Source organism: Acanthochromis polyacanthus, chromosome 4, assembly GCF_021347895.1.
Source record: "Acanthochromis polyacanthus isolate Apoly-LR-REF ecotype Palm Island chromosome 4, KAUST_Apoly_ChrSc, whole genome shotgun sequence".
NCBI lineage: Eukaryota > Metazoa > Chordata > Actinopteri > Pomacentridae > Acanthochromis > Acanthochromis polyacanthus.
The window spans coordinates 45,325,380-45,345,864 of record NC_067116.1 but is presented as its reverse complement, the minus strand read 5'-3'; the positions used below and the strand labels follow the sequence as shown (position 1 = coordinate 45,345,864).

Genomic DNA, 20,485 nt, shown 5'->3' with positions numbered 1-20,485 from the left:
TAGTATAAGTTCTAGTACAGAGGGAGCTGGCTGCATAGAAAGAATAAAAACTGAGTCTGCAGGGTGTTTTATGTTGAAAAACGTGCCCGTTTTTCCGCATTTAACGGTTTTCACGCCCGGCTATTAAAATGATGCCAACATTAGTAAAAAAACAAACGTCTCTGGAGAGCTTTTTGGAAAAGAGGGAGAGACGGAAGAAAAAGTAAATACATATTTAGCAATAAAAACGCATTAATCTGCCAAGTTATGTGAAGATCTGCGTCTGTTATTCCGTCTGTTATTCCGTCTGTCAGCAACATTACTCAAAGACAGACCAATGGATTTGGATGAAATTTTCCTTTGAAGTTCAGAACAGGCGTAAACTAACCGTGACGTCACCCGTTGGTTTCAACGCCGAGAAAATGAAGCCCGGATTTTGCTACTGCCTGGCCGCCGTTTTGGATTTTTTGGAGCCAGTGACGTAAAAAGCGTCAAACAGACTGGACCGGAGAGCAACTAGGGGCAGGATTGGCTGAGGACTCTCTTATCCCGCCCACATTTTACCGCAGAGGCTTCTGTTGCTGTCTATCAAGTATAGCCACGCCCCCTGGCTCCGCCAACTTTAACGATTTATTTAAAATTCAGTATTGATTTATTTTAAGATCGGCCACCTGATCTCTCATTTTGACCATGAAAACTAACGGGAAAAAAATCCTGAGCTGTAGAACATCAGTCTATCACATTTTATTTTCTCCAAAAATGAATTGGGGTCTATGGAGAAAAAGCTTTTTGGAGCCAGCCCTAGCGGACGGCGTGATATTGGAAGTTTTTGACACTTCTGGGTGGGCTTCAATTCTGGAGCCAGATGCTACGTCCATCTTTATATACAGTCTGTGGTTTGGAACTGACACAAGGACCAAGTGATCAGATTCTGGCAGTGATGCAGCTTATAGTCTGGATCCATGGATTGGTTAAAGATTTCTGTATCATTGCCGGATAGCAGCACGGCGTCACTGTAACCATGACAACCAGTGAACACTACATCAGCTGATTGTGATCCTACTACAAATCCACCTCTGAGGACTTATCAGGACTTATCCATCAGAAATGATCTAAGGCTGATTAAATTGGAGGAGTTGTACGTTTTCTAGGCAGAACCCTTCACATGTCAAAGATTGAGTCTTTGTTGAGTGTTTTCCACTTATAGTGCCAAAAACACCCATCTCCTTTATAATTAACCCAATCTATAACGCATGTAGCAGTCAAAGTCAAACTGCAGGACATATGTGATGCTTAAAAATGTTTGTGTGGTCTACATGCGCTATAAAAGGTCTGTACCCGTCGTTAAAATCACATTTTGCACCTTTAAGTTCAGGTTTAGCCGTGTATAATCCAGCATTTGGTCCAACAGTCCGTGTTATTCCAGCAGTGTGAACCGCTACTAGCTTTATTCCTGCATGTTTTGGTTTGCATTTTTCCATGGAATGAAAATAACTTGGAACTGGCAGCACAGCGAACGTTATCTGGCACTTTTTATTTTGGTAACTGTTTCCAAAGAAACAAGACTAACTTGATATTACACAAGTAAGTTCCCTCAGTGAAGAGAACCAGCGCTAGACAAAGACCAGTCAAGGCAAGGACTGTTTTGGATTTTATGAAAGGCGCATTATTGAAATCAGCTCCAGCGTTTTCCTTCTAAGTGCCTCTGAGTATGGCTGCTAATAAATCAGGTAAATGCTCAGATAACAGCGAGGGATAACAAACCGAAAGAGGACTATCACCGCATCTCCTCCCATTCCATCAGCTCTATTTATATCCTCCTGTGGATCTGTCACCAAGACAATGAGGACCGTGACGCTCGGCGGTGTCTCTTTACAGAACGACGGTGACTCACGCCGAAGCCCCAATCCAGAACGGTAAATGTTTGGACAGGACTTTCTATGCAGACCCACACACACACACACACACACACGTTTATCGCTCTGTAATGAAACTGTGAGGTTTACTGAGATGTTTACTGCTGCTTTATGTCACCGGGTCACGGCGGCTTTATTGACCACAGCACAGAAACACGACAGTCAATCAGAGCTTTATGCTGCTGCTGCATGTATGTTATCACCAACATGTCGGTTTTACACAAAGTTAAAGTGGCGTTCAGGTCAACAAAACCTCCAGCTATAAAAAAACATTACATAAAAGTGACACGAAGACTAGAGGACAGGGCAGACCACCTGACAGGAGATTTTCTGTTGTTTTAACCCTCCTGTTGTCTTCATTTTCAGGCACCAAAAATATAGTTTCCCTGTCTGAAAAAAATCCAAAAATTCAGCAAAAACAATTCTCCAAATGACTGAAAATTTGCAAAACCTTCAGGAAGAAAATTCCAATGATTCTTTAAAAATTTCCCTTGAAAGTCTTATTTAAAAAAAAATAAAAATTAAAAAATGGCAAGAAAATTCTTGTAAATATTTTCCAAAAAAATGATTAAAAATCTTCCAAAAAATCCTAAAAATATCTAAAGTGATTCCATATATATCCGTAAAACTTCTAATATTTTCTTTAAGAACATTCACATAAAAATCAACCAAAATTCAGTGAAATTCACTGGATTTTGGTAGATTTTTATGTGAATGTTTTTAAACATTTTTAACATTTCTGTTTTTCCACCGAAAACTCTAGAACGGGTCAATCTGAGCTGCAGGATGACGTGAAGGTCAAAGACTGCGTCCTGTCGGCTAAACGACTCACCGTATACTGATGGCTGGAATCGGTTGAAAGAGAACAGAGCTCACGGTTCTATATTCTAAAACTTTAAGCATCTTCTTGAAGTTATTAGTTAAGATATAGTAGTTAAGACATTTTTTTGTTTGGTTTCTCTTCCTCATTTCCTCTATGATTCATCCACATTTTCTTCTCTTGGATGCAAACGACCACGCCCCTCCACATATCTGCATACCTGCCTGGACTCGTCTCGTTCTTCCCTGACATACACAGTAGCGTTCTGTCAGTCTCCCCCCTATATGAACGGCCTGTTTCTGCTGCTAACAAGGCCCCATACCGCCCAGAACCAACGCCAGAAACACTTTTGTTTTCGCTGCTGAAGCTCATTAAAATGACAAGACGTGGTCACTTTGTAATGCCAGCTCTGAAAACAGAAAGACAACCTGCAGTACCCGTATGGATGTTATGAGTAAAAGCTGCTAATGAACCTGCCGTGCGTGTCCACGCTTCAACGAGCACACATGCACTTTATCAGCAGCGCCTGGCTTCACCTGATGAGTAGAATCACATCCTGCTAATGCTGCAGCTTCTGGACATTAAGAAGCTTCATCACAGTGATTAGAGGCTTCTTGCTGTGGTTTTGCAGAGGAAGGAGACACATTTTCTTTCCACTTTGAATGTAAAGATGTCCTGCAACCTCCTGTCACGGTCCAGTAAAACCTCTTTTGGTGGAACATCACCTCTTTTTCGACAACAAATGCAGCAGTCAGTGTCAATCTGACGGCATCTAAACGTATCGTCTTCATTTCTACATGAGCTCATTTTGCAGAAAACGCTGCAACAGCAATCTCCCCAGATTGGAACTAGTGACGTTTCTGGATCAGAAACACACAAGCGATGGTACTTAGAGTGATGTGAAGAAGACTTTTTCCATATTTCAGCACTAATATTGGTCCAATATTGGTTTAAATATCACAAAACACTTTTCTTGTTCATTTTGCATTACAATGTACCAAACTAGACTGCTTAGATTTTGTCCATGAGGCGTTAACATTTGACTTTAGTTTGTTGCTTCCAGCTGTTTAGGACTTTTTCCTCTGAGTTTATTAAACAGCTGCAGCATCACACAGACTCTCATTCACCTTCAAACTGAAAGGTCCGTAAAAATGAAGTTCTGCATCAGTTCTTCCAAATAAGAGCAGTCAAACTGTGTTTTTACAATGTGTGTATATATGCCTATAAAATGAAGTATTTTATGAGAAGATCTGGTAAAGGTAGACAAAGACAGGATCCATATGAGCGTAGTTGTTTTATTTTACTGTCTGTAAAGTAGTAGTTAGATTACGACTGTCATTTAAAAATTTAAGAATCTTCTACGAGCTTTCATTGTGTTTTGTTTATGAGAGCGTTATGCTGTTAGAGATCCTCAGATAAGTGTGCTGTCACTGTGATATTTATGTTTGAATGAAGCCGTGAGGAACATCAACGTAAACGTGACCTCCACATGAACCCGTCACTTTACCCTCGTGTCAAAATTGATCCGTTTAAAAGTTTAAAATGTGGAAAAAAAAACTATTTTCACAGTGAAACTTCTGACGTCCACATTTTCTACATTTTTGAGAAATATTTGAACATTTTTTGGTGGAAAAAAAAACAAATGTTAAAAATGATGTTTCTTTAAGAACATTCACATAAAAATCATCCAAAATCCAGAGAATGCTGCTTTACTGATACATATGGAATCATTTTAGATATTTTTAGGATTTTTCTGGAAGATTTTTATTCATTTTTTGAAAATATTTACAAGAATTTTAAAGGGAATTTTTTTAAGGAATTACTGGAATTTTCTTTATGAAGATTTTTTCAAATTTTCAGAAATTTGTGGAATTTTTTAGCAGATTTTTGGGATTTTTTTCAGACAAGGAAACAATGTTTTTTGGTGCCTGTAGATGAGGACAACAGGAGGGTTAATGAGCGGTGAAGCAGCGTGTTGCGTGTTGCGTGTTACGTGTCCTGAGAACTTGAGGTCAAGCCTGATGCGGCGCTGCACAGGCAGCAGATAAACACAAATCAAAGGGCGAGTGTGGCTTAATGAGCATGTTTTTCCCTCTGCTTTGTCTGTCTGCTCATTGATTTCCTCGTCTGTGTCTTCCTGTGTGCCGGCCGGCCCTGCTGGTCCATCCTGTTACCATGGAGATGAGTCCAGACATAGCCTGTCTGCAGTAATTAGCCGCATGCTCCCAACAGGCGTTTTCTTAGATTCCCCTCTCGTCATCGTTTGTGTCTCGTCTCGTCTTTTCATCGTGGACTCTCTCCCTTCATCTCCCCGTCGCTCTCAGCTCCTTCCCCTCTCTTTTTTCTCCTCCTGACCCTCCTCTGGCCCTTTTTATTTGCCTTCTCCTCCCGTCCCACCCAACACTCCCGTCTAGCCCCAGGTGACAAATCTGCCGGTTGGCCGAGCCACAGCCACCAGATCTCATTACAGATGCTCGGATCGATGAATCCCTCTGATGGCTCTCCTCGCCACGCCCTGATTCTTCTCCTCTCCCCACAACACTTCCGGTGCTGCTATCCCCCCCACAGAGCCGTCTTCTCCCGCCTCCTCCTCCGTGTCACAACTGTAATTTTGTCACAGAGCATCAGTATTTTGCTGCCGGCTGCACTTTTCCCTGAGACAAACGCACATATTTATGCTGCTGCAGTGGTCCACACAGACTGTCGTTCTCTAAAGACAGAACATGAGGAGCAGAGGAGGCAGGCGGAGGTCCGGCTCTGCTGACTGGACGGTTTGACGACAGAGGGACGTGATGGAGGGAACATCCATCTACAGAGAGAGACACCTGCATCACCGGCCTCATGATTCTCCTTCACACCGCAAAGAATCAGTCACAAACGCTCACACACACCAGCAGAAGAAGAAGGAGGAGGAGAGGATTCTTCATCACCAAACGGCCTTCAGACAGTCGAGTGTGTGATTCATCGAGTCGCCCAGAGACGCATGAATCAAAGCATGTGGACCAGACGAGGACACAATGGGAGTCAAACGGTCTCCTGCAGATCCACCTGAATGTTCTGACCATCTGGTTGTCAATCAAGCTAGCAAACATGATGTGTGTTTACCCTTTTAATCGAGAAAATTGAGTCTGAATAATTCAGTTTTAGGGTTAAAAATTTAAACCTGACCTCCTCAGAATCAGATGATTTTTTAAAGAACAGTAACTTCAGTATGTTTAATGAAGCCATGTGAAGTTTTACCTTCATACTATGAATAGTTTCAGAGTTACAGGCTCTGAAAGCAGAGATATGGTTGAAGTTTTGCAGTTTTAAATTCGTCTCGTAGCATTTCTGAGCCTCAGAACTTTGCATGCTATTTTTAGGACTTAAAAAGAACTTTAAAAAAAAAAATCCTATGTAATTAAGTAAATAACATCTAGAAATGTCTTTTAAAAATGTGGAAACACTAGCTGGGCCAACTGTTTTTGTTACTAATAATCACCTCAAAAACTCGTGTTTATGCTCCCAATCATTGACAACTAGCTTCATTTATTGAACCTGTGTGGTTTGTTAATGGACTTCTTCAGCTCTAACTTTATAAGTACAGAAGATAAAAATATGAAATTTTCAGGGATGAAAATCACATTAGAGTTCTGTTAATATCTGCAGCCAAATCAGTTTAAGCTCCACTCCAGGTGTTTCAATCTGAAACCAAATTATGTTTTAGAGCAGCATGATTCTCTTTACACCCACTCTGAGCATCAGTATTATGGGATGTCTCATAGTTTGAACAGTAAAACTGCAGCAGTTTAATGACAGAGTCCTAGAAACAGTCACTGGTTCTCTGGATGTGGTTCTGGTTTCTGATAATTCACCAGAGAAAACTGTAAAAAGTGCATTCTGGGTAAACTTTAAGGCTCATATCAGCATGTGTGATAGGTGGTTGGTCAGAACAAAAGATAGACATTGAAAAGATCATTATTACACACATTTTGACACCAGAATAATTTAATAGACATGAATCCTTCTGTGGCAAAATAACGTTCTAATATCATCATGTTAAAAAATATTTCAAAAATCCGCTGATTCTGAGGGTTCAGGTGGGAAGCTGTGATTCATGTCGGCTACACGATGTTCTGCCAGGTCCAAAAACTCCTCAGACGTGGACAAAAAACAGCGATTATCTGATTAAGAAGCTAAAGTGGGATTCCAGAGCTGCTGGTCAGGTTAAAATGTTTTTTAATAAAAATACAGCGATCATAATATTTTCACCCACTAAAATATCTACATTTGACTCCAGGATCATCTTTCAGACAGAATTTTCTTTTAACTGACATTATTGTGCAAAGAAACAGCAGATTCTGAATCATTTTCTACTGCAGGCATAAAAAGAGAAGTAAGAAGTAAACGACATGTTTTCTACATGTGCAGCGTTCCAGCTCCACACACACACACACACACACACACACACACGTTTGTTTTTCTATACCGGTGGGGACTTACCATTGACTCCCATTCATATCTAACTCCTAACCCTAACCCTAACCCTAACCTTAACCATCACCAAATCAATGCCTAACCCTAAACAAACGTTTTTGCACTTTTACATTTTTTATTAACAACAATATGGCCAAGAAAACGGTGTTGCCACCCGTTGGGGACCTCATTTTAGGTCCCCACCGTAAGACAAGTCCCCACCTTTATAGCAAATAGTCAGGTCAAAGTCCCCACCGGTATAGCAGAAACAAGTACACACACACACACACACACACACACACACACACACACACACACACACACACACACGCACACACACACACACACACTGATCTGACATCTTTAACTGGGCGCTCTAAGTGCAGTTTCATGGATTGTAGTCGTGCTCAGATAAATATCCTTCTTCATCTGGGTAATTTAATCAGCGGGGCTGAGTGGTGGCCCAGTCATGACTAAGGTGTTTTTAAGCCTTCCCTTTCTGCCTCAATGGCCCATTATCTCCTCATATTAGCCCCAGAAAGAGAAGTCAGACCGCTCTGACCGTGTCCTCGGCTGACACGCTGCAAATGTTAATCAAAGGCCTGATTGTCACCCTTCTTTCTCCCCTCGTCTTCTTTCCTTCCCCCGGTTTTCTGCCTTTCTTCTGTTTCAGGGTCTCTGGGTTCAGGTGGTCCGAGGACTCTTTGGGATGGCAGACTGCTGGTACGGCTCGTGCAGGCAAACATCTGGCTGCTCTCAGAGTTTAAACGGTGATCAATGCATCGATCAGCCCAATTGATTTGTTTCAATTACCTGTTGAGCAAAAATGCAAAGCCCCGGCTGCTGACGGCTTTTAAAGCACAGAGCTGCAGCATCGATCCACAGAAGGCGTCGATAGTTTGAATCGATGCATGTTTGTTTTTTACCTTCAGCTCATTAAATCAGATGTTTTTCTGAAGCTTCGCTGAGTAATCGTTGCATCAGGATGTTTCTGGCAGCTGCAGTCAGATAACGGCAGCACATTCACATCCATTAAACGTAAAAAGGATCCTTTCTCTTATTTTCAGTTTTTATTTGACTTCAGCTGCTTTATTTAATATGCAGACTAAACTCTGTCACCTTGTTTGGTTTCTTTTGGAGCTGGATTTAAATAAGAATTCCTCTTTTATTGACATTTATCATGTTGGAGCTTCCAGTTTAATGCTACAGTTCTGAACTTTAACATAAACCTCAGTTTATATTCATACTGTGCTGCATTATACAATAAATAGAATAAAAGTCCTTTATTATCACTGCAGTGTCTGATGAAATTATGCAATATTCACACAATTAGACAAGAGTTTGTTTATATAAACCAAGAATAGTAAAAAATGAAAAACATAAAATAAAAATACAGTAGAAAAAAGAGAATGTCCAGGGCTAAACTATAGATTATTTGGTGTATTATTAACTATAAAAAACAGAGTGTAACACACATTATATGATGATACAGGAAGCCTGGACTTTGTCTGCACATTTGTGAAAATTAAATCAAATTAAACGACCTTTTTGCATTTTTGTAGGACAACTAATCATTTAGATGAACTGATTAATCATGTTAGCTCTTGTGAACGATGCTTCTGTTGAAGAGAACATTCATTTGGTTTTAAACTGACATAAAGCTGATGATGAGTATTTTCCTGGTGTGCTGATTCAGATGCACTGAGGCTGATTAGGACGTCGCAGCAAAGCATGCGGCCGAACGTGAAGACTAACAGGCGGACCTTCTGCAGGTAAACACAAACACGGTCTACCGGAAGCCGAAAAACAGAACAAACAGGCAAATGAAGCCCCACAAACAAAGGAGCAGAAGCGAGCAAACACAACCCTCGTCCTCCTGAACACACACACGGATAGAAAAGAAACTTCCAGCTCGGCGTCTCGGCCGGCCGGCTCGCTGTGGAGCTACAGGGCGGGACGGCTGCAGTGCAGATGCTAGCTGTCCTATTTCATATTCACAGCATCGCACCGAGCAGACACACAAACACACATCCACCCAGAGGAAACACAAACAGCAGCGTGAGGCTGCAGAGGGAAGACGGTGGAGCATCAGAACATCAGAAACGTCAGGAGATGGCACAGAAGCAAATAAAAAAGAGGATGCTGCATGAAATGAAGCCACAGATAATCTGAAGCCGCCACGTTAGCTTCTCTCCGCCGCTCGTTTCCCAGCAGGCCTCAGGAAGGCTGTTGTTCAGGGAGGAAGGAGGGAAACTCTCCATCATTACCGGGAGAAGCCGGCCAGCCTGTGGCTGAGGGTCACACACATTCCCTCATGATGCACAAACGCAGCACACGGGTCACACGTTGCACACACGTGACGTTCTGACATCGTTTTCCCTTCCTGCCCCTCCGACCCTGGCAACAACACCGCAGCCCCCCCACGTCACACTGGGTTCAGAAATCAGCAGGATTTGCTTGAATGAACCCTCCTGTTGTCCTCATTTACAGCCACCAGAAGATATTGTTTATGTTTATTTTCCTATAGCCAACTCTGAGCATCAGTATTATGGGATGTCTCATAGTTTGAACAGTAAAACTGCAGCAGTTTAATGACAGAGTCCCAGAATCAATCATTGGTTCCCTGGATGTGTTTCTGATAATTCACCAGAGAAAACTTTTAAAATGCATTCTGGGTAAACTTTAAGGTGGTTTTGTGTTTCTTTGTGTTAATTTTGTGTCTCTTTGTGGTTGTTTTGTGTCTTTTTTGACCAGTAGTACCACAGTGAATGCATGGTCCTGACAGTGAAGCATGGAGGTGGAAGTATGATGCTATGATGATGGAGACAACTGTAAAAAGTGCATTCTGGGTAAACTTTAAGGCTCATATCAGCATGTGTGATAGGTGGTTGGTCAGAACTAGTAATAGACAATGAAAGGAGCATTTTTACTACATTTGACACCAGAATAATTTAATAGACATGAATCCTTCTGTGGCAAAATAATGTTTTAATGTCGTCATTTTATAGAAAAGCTTCTGCTCAGATAAAAAATCTGCTGATTCTGAGGGTTCAGGTGGGAAGCTGTGATTCATGTCGGCTACACGATGTTCTGCCAAGTCTAAAAACTCCTCAGATATGGACAAAAAACAGTCATTATCTGATTAAGAAGCTAAAATGGGATTCCAGAGCCGTCGGTCGGGTTAAAAAATCTAAAATACAGCAATCATAATATTGTTGTCCACTTATCGAGCTCCGTCATCCTTCAGAGGTTCAGTCCGAGCCTGACCTCACTGAAAGCATCTTTTCATCAGCCACAGCCAACGGCCAAAGAAAACAGCCAAGTGGACCGGCCGGGTCTCCTGAGCCGGGAGCAGGGAGCGACCAGAGAGCGCTAGTCTGAAGCAAAACAGTGCAAACTTAGACTCAGATGCTTCAAAGGACTTAGAGGGGAAATCAGAAGATCTGTTTGCTTCCGTTTGGTCCTCGATCTGCCCGATCACAGCTCTGGTTTCTTTTGTCCTCTACTGGAAGCGTTGGTGGGACTGAAACCGACACCAGCTTCAGAAACGAATGAAACTTCAAGCAGATTTAAAAAATTTACTTTAACTCTCCTATTGTCCTAATTTACAGCCAAAAAAATCCAAAAATTCAGCAAAGAAATTCCCCAAATTTCTGAAAATTTGAAAAACTTTCAGGAAGAAAATTCCAATAATTCCTCAGAAGTTTGATTTAAGAAAAATCCCCCAAATTTGGCAAGAAAATTCTTTTAAATATTTTCAAAAAATCTTCCAAAAAATCCTAAAAATATCTAAAGTGATTACATATTCATCAGTAAAACTTCTGATATTTTCTTTAAGAACATTCACATAAAAATAAACCAAAATCCAGCGAATTTTTTGATTTTTTTGTGAATGTTCTTAAGAAACATTTTTAACATTTCTTTCTTTCCACCAAAAAATGTTCAAAAAATTCCCAAAAATGTAGAAAATGTGGACATCAGAGGTTTCACTGTGAAAACTTTTTTTTTTTCTCCACATTTTTAAACTTTAAAACGGGTGAATCTGACCCACAGGATGACATGAGAGTTAAATTTGTTCAGCAATGAGAAATGTGAGAACGGATTTCCAAGCTGCTGTCGTTTTGATTTTCAGTTAAACTCTGACTAAAAAACCCACATAGAGCAAATCCACAACAGGCAGAATAATAAAAGGCGTGTCAGTCGGACTGCCAACACCCTGAATTATGAATACGAAAGCAGACAGAAGCCGACTCCATTTAAGATCAAGTTCTGATCCGAACCCATGTGACAGGCGCTGACATGATTCAATCAATCATCGCAGCAGAAGGAGGTATTTCTGGCAACAAAAGGTGCGATCAGCTGCCTGGAAATACCTGAAAAAAGGCGCTAAAATGCTACATTACAGCGGCTGCACAAATCCTCCATCACTCCCCTGTCAGCAGCACACAGAGTTTCTGACCTGTCAGCTGGTGAGGATGCTGCTTCGCTGTCTTCCTGCCTGTGCACCCCTCAAACATGCCCCCGTTGTCATGCTAATGCAGCGTGCGCGGTTCTAAAACCTCCCCTAATTAAAATCTTAGTTCCAATAACTGCCAGACTAAAGAGATTTCCCGTAAGCACAAACTATTATCTGCCGAGCGGAGAATGATGGAGGATTATGTGTTCCTCAGTGCATTCACACAGCAGCTTTAAATGAACGGTAGCGGCGGAGGAAGAGTTTAGAAACATCGCAACAAACTGCAGCGACTTGAACTCTTAAAGGTAATGCAGTGGAGTCGTTCTCATCGCTTCATTAAAAGCCTTTTTGCAAGATAAACAACCAAATGTACAGGTTTAAAGCTGCAAGCATTGCTTTGATTGGTTGTGTTGATGTAATAATGTCGCATCAACTTAATATTTTATGTAATATCAACTCAAATTTTTACGTTACTTGAATTAAACAATTCAAGTTGAGGCAACTAAAATGTTTAAATCCTCTCTTCTGGCTTCTTGACATTGGAGCAACTTAGTTTTATAAAATTTGCAAACTTAAAAACTTGAATTACGGTAACCAAGTTCACAAAACGTCAACATTTCTTTAAAATAATGTGCATTTAAACAAGAGCAACAGAGGGCAACTATAAATTAGGGCTGGCCTGAATAGTGGTTTCTGGCCTCCGAATATTCGGCCCGATTAAAGACGAATATCCGAATATTCGTGGCGGAGACGGTCCGAATATTCGGATCCATTCGTCTGGTCTCCCGGGTCCAAATTTTGACTTCATTTTGTCTTCAGTTAAACTGAAGAATTCCCAAACAGTGGAGGTCTTCAGCATCTTGTCTTGTGTTTATGCAATGAAGTGAAGCGTGACGTCAGAGTCTGCAGCAACCCGGACATTCAGGTGGTGGTAAGAAACAGGAATGGATGAGCAGAGACGAGCCGAACACGACGGGATGAGCCGAAGTGGGCCGAAGGCGAAGGGAAGAGACGAGCTCCGAATATTTTCGTCTGGGGGGAGGAGGGGTGATCACATATATAATAGTCAGATACCAAAATTAATATCTGGATACCGCCGTTGTGAACGAATATTCGGACATTCGGGTCCAGCCCTACTATAAATACGTCTAAAAGAGGATGTTTGAAGTGAACAAACACAAAATTACAGTGAGCTGAAGCTTTTTCCATCAAATTCCGTGTAGTTGTAGTTATTTATAGTATTTCTGTACACAAAACTTCAGAGTTTGTTTTTAAAAATGTGCAAACATGAGTTGGAACTCGTTCATTGCTTTCTGTAATCAACTAAAAAATGTATGCTTATGCTACCATATACTCAGTATAAGAGAGAATCTGCTCTATTGGCCAAATATGTGAACAAATAGAAGGAATTTGGTGTTTTCTTTGCTCTTAAAGCCCTAAAGCTAAATTAAATTCACATGCATTTAAGCAAGGGCAGCAGGTTACAGAAAGAACGTTACTGTTTAAGCTACAGAAGCATAATAAATAGATAACGTAAAATAGATGCACAATATAAATGCATAGTGTAAAAGAATGTGTTTTAATTGAGCACAATATGAACTAGTTTAGTGCAAATACTGTTATTAATAAATAGAGACTGACTGGGAATTAATTAAGATGTAATTAAAGAAATCTTTGTTTGTAGAGGCAAAGTTAATTCATTCTAGTTAGTATAGCTGAATATAATATTTTTAGAAGTTGCTGTAACCCAAAAAGATCGATGCAAGCTGCTGAGTCCAAACATGATTTTTTACTCCAGTGCTATAAACAGATGCCTGACATGTTTACAGAAAGGATGCAGCACAGAGACACTGATGCAGGAAGGGTGAGGCTTTAGGGGAAGGAAGGGGGAGAAAAGCCTCGACGTGATGCTGAAGAGGAGGGAAACGATTCACTAAATACCACCGACCGACCACACGGACTGAAGAGCAGCGCTGAGCCTCCCATCCCTGAATAACACCCCGCCCCCAGGCCTGTTTTTCTCTCCTCGTACACGAATTCACGGGGCGTCTCCTCAAAAACAAGATTAAATGGACATATCGTTTACCTAAGGATGGGAGCCGCACAGTTCATACGATTTAAACGCTTCCTCTGCTGCACAATCATTGCTTTCTATAAACTATCCTGTCAGAATTTATCAGATATGTTTAAAAATATATTAAAATAATATTTACTAGACTTCTAAAGGGGCTAAAAAACTGTGATAATAATTCCTCACATGGTATCTACTGTCTGTTTCCTCAACTATATTATACAATTAATAATAAATCTAAAATCTGCATCGTTTTTTGCACCGCTGCCAACAGTTTGTCACAGAAATTAAATCTTTATGAACTATCCAGTCATGACTTACCAGCAATATTTAAATATAGTGTGCAATTATACCAAAAAAACATCTTTTTTGTATTTCTACATGGATATATAGGTTAAAAAATGTAAAAAAAAGACTCTTCACAAGGTATCTAATATATGCTTCCTCACTTATTATTGCCTCTATTATAGTTTAGCAATTTCTTTTTGACAGAAATGATATTTTTTTTATAAAATTAGGATTAATTTAGGAGCTTTCATCGACATGAACCTCAGTTTCTCGCTTCTCCGTGTTTCACTTTCTGTCTGCAAAGTGTGAGACTGTGAGGAAGAAGGAGGAGCTGCTTGTTTCACCGTGAAAAGAAAAAAGAGCTTCTGCACAACATTTCACTTTATTGTATCTTCGATTTCCTCGTGAGAAGCAGAAGCATCTAAAGCTGTTTCCTAACTCTGCGCTGGCAGAGACGGAGGCAACGAGCGTCCGACCGAAACCGTCCACAAATGTGGGAGAAAAAAGCAACGATGCACTGGACCGGTCTGCAGCATAAAATACAACACCTAGTGTACAAAAAACAAGAACAACAGAGTTACACAATGAAAACATTTCAGTAATCTTAATATAAAATCAGCTCCTAGGGCATTAGGAAGTCTGTAAATTCCAATTCCTTGGGGGATAACGGGCACATGCCTCTTACAAAAACAGCCGTGCATGAGGTCCGCTTCCAAGAATTGTGATATTTTAAACTAAAAACCACGAAATCGCTCACGCTGGGACATAAAAACACGGCGCTGCCTGTTCTCCTGCACACAGACCAATGAAAAGAGTGTTTCTTGGAAGCACCAGTTTTAGTGTTGATTTGTTCTGGAGACAATCACAGACCAGAGATGCACTAGGACTAATATTAGCCGGTAAAGCAGCAGTAAAAGACATGCACGCCAAAAAATGTGTTGTACTTCAGCTGTAGTACCTGAATGCACCACCAGGTGAAGGTGAAAGAAGCTGGAAGACTGAAGCTCCTTTACGTTACCGTAGCATGTCGCTCAGACTACAGGCAGCTCTGTGTTGGCAGACAGAGAGCATTGTGGGGGTTTAGCTGGCAATGGGCACTATGACAGAGACTTGTGGGGCGGATAATGCCTTCCATCCAGAGCATACATGCTGAAGAAGAGCTGGAGTTTGCTGGGATGTTGTTCTTGGACCCGGGTTAACACCAGGGTAATCACTCTTGTAGGAAAACCACTGAAGCTCATACGATAAATTCTGTTTTGTTGTGTATTTTTGCTGAAGCTACTCGTACACAGTTTAGCAAACCAGGAAATCTTTGCTGCCCAAACCGGTTATCCGTGCAAACTTTATATTCCAAGTCAATATTTTAGTTTGACTAACTCTGGAAAAGGATCTTTAGCAGCAGAAACCTCAAATCTTTCTTTTTTTACAGTGCAGAAAGATGAATGTTGATAATGTTTGGATGGACAAACTGCATCCAGCTCATGGCCTGTTTTGGTTTTGCAGCCTGAGGTCCAGTAGACCGCTGAGCTTCAGACGTACAGAGCGTTTTCATAACAGCTTTTTCCCGCTCACCATCAGACAAGTGGCATTGGACATCAGGGAGGGGAGGTACTATAACAGGGCATAACATTAAAATATAACGACATCACACAAATTACAACAGACAAATGTGTAATAAGGACCTTTGCAAACAAGTATTTCATTGATGGTTGTGTTTTTTTGTCTATTTATGCTAATATTTGCACTGATAATCTGCTTTAGTGTGACTTATTTCAGGGATATTGTTTCTTTATAATTGTTGCTAAATTATTTTTTCGTACCTGTGCAAAGACCAACAAACTCTGTTCAAATTAAACAGTAAAGGGCTAACCAGGTACAACAGCTAATGTCAAATACATTTTCCAACTATTTCTTTTCCTCGTCTTCTGCCTGGTTAATGTATTTTTAATCGGTTACGTTACTAATTGATTAATGATTAATTATTAACACCCTTAATCGATAACGCTTGGTTTAGAAAACGGTTTAAAATCTGCACTCAGATCACACACGGCTGGATTTTTAAATGGATAAAGTAAAGAAAGCCCGGGTCCTGCTCCAGATCCAGCTGGAAGGTTCAGGCACTCGGCGTCCCTTCAGGGGCCGCACTGAAAAACAAACCCCGGCTCAGGGATTTACTCAGCGGGTGACGGCTGCAGGAGAATGGTCCGAGCACAAAGGAGAACCCGGCTGCACCGTGTCTTCATACGTGTGAGAGCACATGCATGCATACACATTCATAATACATGTACACCAGCACACGGGACAAAAGAAGAAGGAGCACAGCACATGTATGAGGAGGGGGAAGGAGTGTCGGGGGACCGAGGGGCCCGGCTTATCGTTGGGGGCGCAGGTGTTGTCTAACCGGCAGCCAGTGGGCGGCACACAAAGAGAAAAGCTTTTACCCCGAGGCAGCAGCTGGAGGTAAACAGGAGAAACTGACAAACACTACCTGTACGTCACGGAAGAAGCTGCTGCTGATAGAACAGGATAAAAATGGAAAACGTTCCTGAAATTCAACACCCTCCCTGTTAAACCAAGTTAACCCGCCTGTTGTCCTCATTTATGGGCACCAAAAACATTTCTGAAAATTTGCAAAACCTTCAGGAAGAAAATTCCAGTAATTCCTTAAAAGTTTCCCGTAAAAGTTGGATTTAAAAAAAAATGGCAAGAAAATTCTTCTAAATACTTTCAAAAAATGAGTAAAAATCTTCCCCCCAAAAAATCCTAAAAATATCTAAAGTAATTCCATATATATCAGTAAAACTTCTGATATTTTATGTAAGAACATTCAGTGAATTTATTTGTGAATGTTCTTAAGAAACATTTTTTTTCCACTCAAAAATGTTCAAAAATTTCTCAAATGTTAAAAATATGGACATCAGAAGTTTCACTGTGAAAATATACTTTTTTCCACATTTTCAAACTTTTTTGCTCGAGTCAGCTGGGATAGACTCCAGCACCCCCCCGACCCTAGTGAGGATAAAGCGGTGTATGGATGGATGGATGGACGGATGGACGGATGGATGGAAGGACGGATGGATGGACGGACGGATGGACGGACGGATGGACGGATGGATGGACGGATGGATGGACGGATGGACGGATGGACGGACGGACGGACGGACGGACGGACGGATGGATGGACGGACGGATGGACGGACGGATGGACGGATGGATGGACGGACGGATGGACGGATGGATGGACGGACGGATGGACGGACGGATGGACGGACGGATGGACGGACGGATGGACGGATGGATGGAAGGACGGATGGATGGACGGACGGATGGACGGACGGATGGACGGATGGATGGACGGATGGATGGACGGATGGACGGATGGACGGACGGACGGATGGATGGACGGACGGATGGACGGAAGGATGGATGTTCAAACTTTAAAACTGGTCAGTTTTGACCCACACGAGGGTTAAGAAGAGTTAATTCCTGAGATGTGTTTTGTCCACCATGTCACACTGAAAACCACACATAAATACAAATAGTTTTGAAAAAAATGTCTAAAAATCCATCACTCAGCTCGCAGACGTAGTCTGAAGATAAAGCAGAATGCTCATCTTGCTGCTTTAGGCTGCATCATCGTTGTTGTTAAATTCATAATTTCCTTCACTCAGAAACGATCATGTCTTCTCCTTTGTCTTCTTGCTAAATGCTAGCTTTTATCTTTAGCTTCACTCTCACTGAAAACCACACAGGAAGTGTCTGTTGCTTTTTTTCTTCTTCTTCTTCTTTCCCTTTATTTTCCTTTTCTTTCTCTCTTTTTAGTTTACTTTCTTATTTTCATTTAGTTTTATTTTTTGTTTTCTTTTGTTAATATTAACTTAATGTTATTGCTATTGATTTATTTTATGATTACTGTTATTGTAAAGCTAAATAAAGATTAAAAAAAAAAGAAGTGTCTGTTGCGTCTGGTGTGGAATATTTTTCTCAGAAATTCCACTCTCACCAACAGCTAAAGTGTCTCAAAATCAGCATTAACCTCCTTCTCTGCACTATAAAGTGTGTTACAGTGTAGCGACGACAACAACAACGTAAAGGGAAACAACCAACCGTGGCTAGAAGACAGAAGTCATAAACGGCTTTCTGCAAACTTATAATGCCACAAAGCAGAAAAAATACACAACTATTTCCAAGCATCCCTGTGTGTTTTGATACTGTAACACAAAACAGTGACTCTGCTCTATATATTTAATTTTTTGCATTATTAAACTCTGAAAAACCCACTGTGACAAAATACAACAGTTTTATTTTTTATTTTCATATATATTTGTATATATAGTAGTATTATTGCTCAATTTTTGCTCATTTTTTCTATATTTGGGGTTTTATATACATAATTTTAGTTCATTTTTCTATAATTGTGTCTTGCGGGGTAAACACTGCCTGCAGTTCATCCTAAAAGGTTTGAATCTTTGCCACATGACTTTTGGTCTCAGCCGAGTCATTCACAGCTTCATAGATGCACCAAAGAGTGCAGATTATTTTGCATTTTACAGGATCTGGTTTAACAAAATGGTTTATATTTGGTTGATCTTGAAATAAGATATAAAGAATAAAGTGATTCTTAAATTCCTGACTGAACAGCACATCACAAAAGAGTAGTTCAAGGACAGTCAGAGTTCAAAATCTTACAATTTGTTTCATTTTTATGGCTTCAGCCTTTAAAAAAAATGGTGTAATTCTGCCAGTTTTGTAAAGAAAACGTGTCTTTGAAGGACACATGAGGATTTAAGGGTTAAATAAAGTAAAAATACATCTGAGCAAAAAGCTCTCAGCCTTTTAAATATCTCAGCTTTGTGATTAAGATGTTTGGAAAAAGGATGAAGGTCGACAGAATGTGACGCAGATAGTTTCAGTTATTTATCCAAGTTAAGTTCAGCTGAACTATGAGTGCTCTACACATGATCATTATTAATCTATCTGTAAGATTTAATGAAGCGTGTGTTTTAGATTCATTGATCCGAGGCCAACGCAAAGACGCACACGGCTGGTTTACGCTCATCCAGCAAACAACAGAAGACACAACCAGAATTTGGTTTTGTGCTGCCAAAACAAACACGAGGAAAAAAAAAGAAAAGAGAAAGAAAGCGTCCGCCTGCAGCTCGTCTGGCTGCTGCTGTTATTCTGAGGAACAACATTCAGGTGTGATGATTGCGGAACAGCAGCATTTACACACTTGCACAAGAGCAGGTAGGTTCCCATAAATCTCACGCGTGTTCGGCGGTAAAGCCGCTGCCTGTCGATCCCACTTCTTCTGCAATGGGTAAACAAGAAAACGAGCCGCTCGGTGAGGCTTCTAAATGTGATTCAGCACCACGCCGCCGCCGTGCTACAGATGTGATTCTCCACAGAACATTGGATGGGCAGAGGTAAACAGCTGTGTGTCGCCGTAATGAGATTGTAAAAAGTAGAATGAGGACTAAATTAAATCAGCGCAGAGGGGAGAGTCTGGGCGGTGGAGGGACGACAGTAAACAGGTATCAGTGACTGATGCTATCAGCAGCAGCTCCTGGAAAAAGGAAGTGATCGCTGAGAGACCTGTTGACAGCAGCGTAGAGCAAACACTGCAATTCACAAAGGAGAAAATATAAGAAACAGTCTTATATTCAGGCTAAATGTGCATTAGGTCAGTTATTTTTCAACAGCTCAATGTCTACATCCCAAAACCCAAATTTAAAGACGTGATATTGTTCAAAAAATACTCCAAAAGGACACCATTTATAACATCCACCAACTGTAAATGCATCAGAGTTTCAACTTTCCCACGGTCCTTGAACTACTCATGGGCAAACTCAACCAAATCGAAGCCTAAAATCTTGATACCTGCATGTTTTATTAAAAAAAATAAATAAAAAATAAACCCTTTGCTTTAGCTCGATTCTGTAAAAGACTAAAAATTCTACGCTTCTACGCTCAACTGTGAAGCCATGAGTGATCCAGGTGCAAGCAGCGGTTATGTGAGAAAAAATCTGGGACTTTTCAGCTGAACTGCAGGCTGTGTTCAAACAGAGCATATAGATCACATACAAAGAAATTAAAAATGTATGGAGCAAATATCTAGCATGTGAAGAACCACCTGCTCACATGGTGTCTGATGTTTTAGTCATTTTTTGCTAAATAAAAAACCAAATTCAATTTTTGCTTTTTCTATTTTTATGATTTATGGCATGAGAACCGTGTTAAACGACACAGTGTCACTCATTTATCTAAGTTAAGCTCATAGTAATTCCCCAAAACCTCAACTGGACTATAAACACCCTAGCATGATTGTTATCAATCTACTTGCAAGATTTAATTAAGTGTATAAAGTGCATAAATTACATTTCGTTGGATTTTGGTTGATTTATTTGTGAATGTTCTTCATAAACATTTTTAACATTTATTTTTTTCCCCACCAAAAATGTTCAAAAATGTAGAAAATGTGGACATCAGAAGTGCCACTG

At 40.6% G+C, this 20,485-nt stretch overlaps 1 protein-coding gene and 1 long non-coding RNA gene across 2 annotated transcripts in view; one reads left to right on the top strand and one right to left on the bottom strand.

Annotated features, from left to right (window-relative positions):
• Positions 1 to 20,485, bottom strand: part of insrb (insulin receptor b) — a 125,088-nt gene that overhangs the window by 45,613 nt on the left and 58,990 nt on the right. The gene's annotated exons all lie outside the window — the stretch shown is intronic.
• On the top strand, positions 478 to 8,462 carry LOC127533583 (uncharacterized). The gene is made up of 2 exons (XR_007941343.1): positions 478 to 1,895; positions 7,844 to 8,462. It is a non-coding gene; the product is annotated as an uncharacterized LOC127533583 (long non-coding RNA).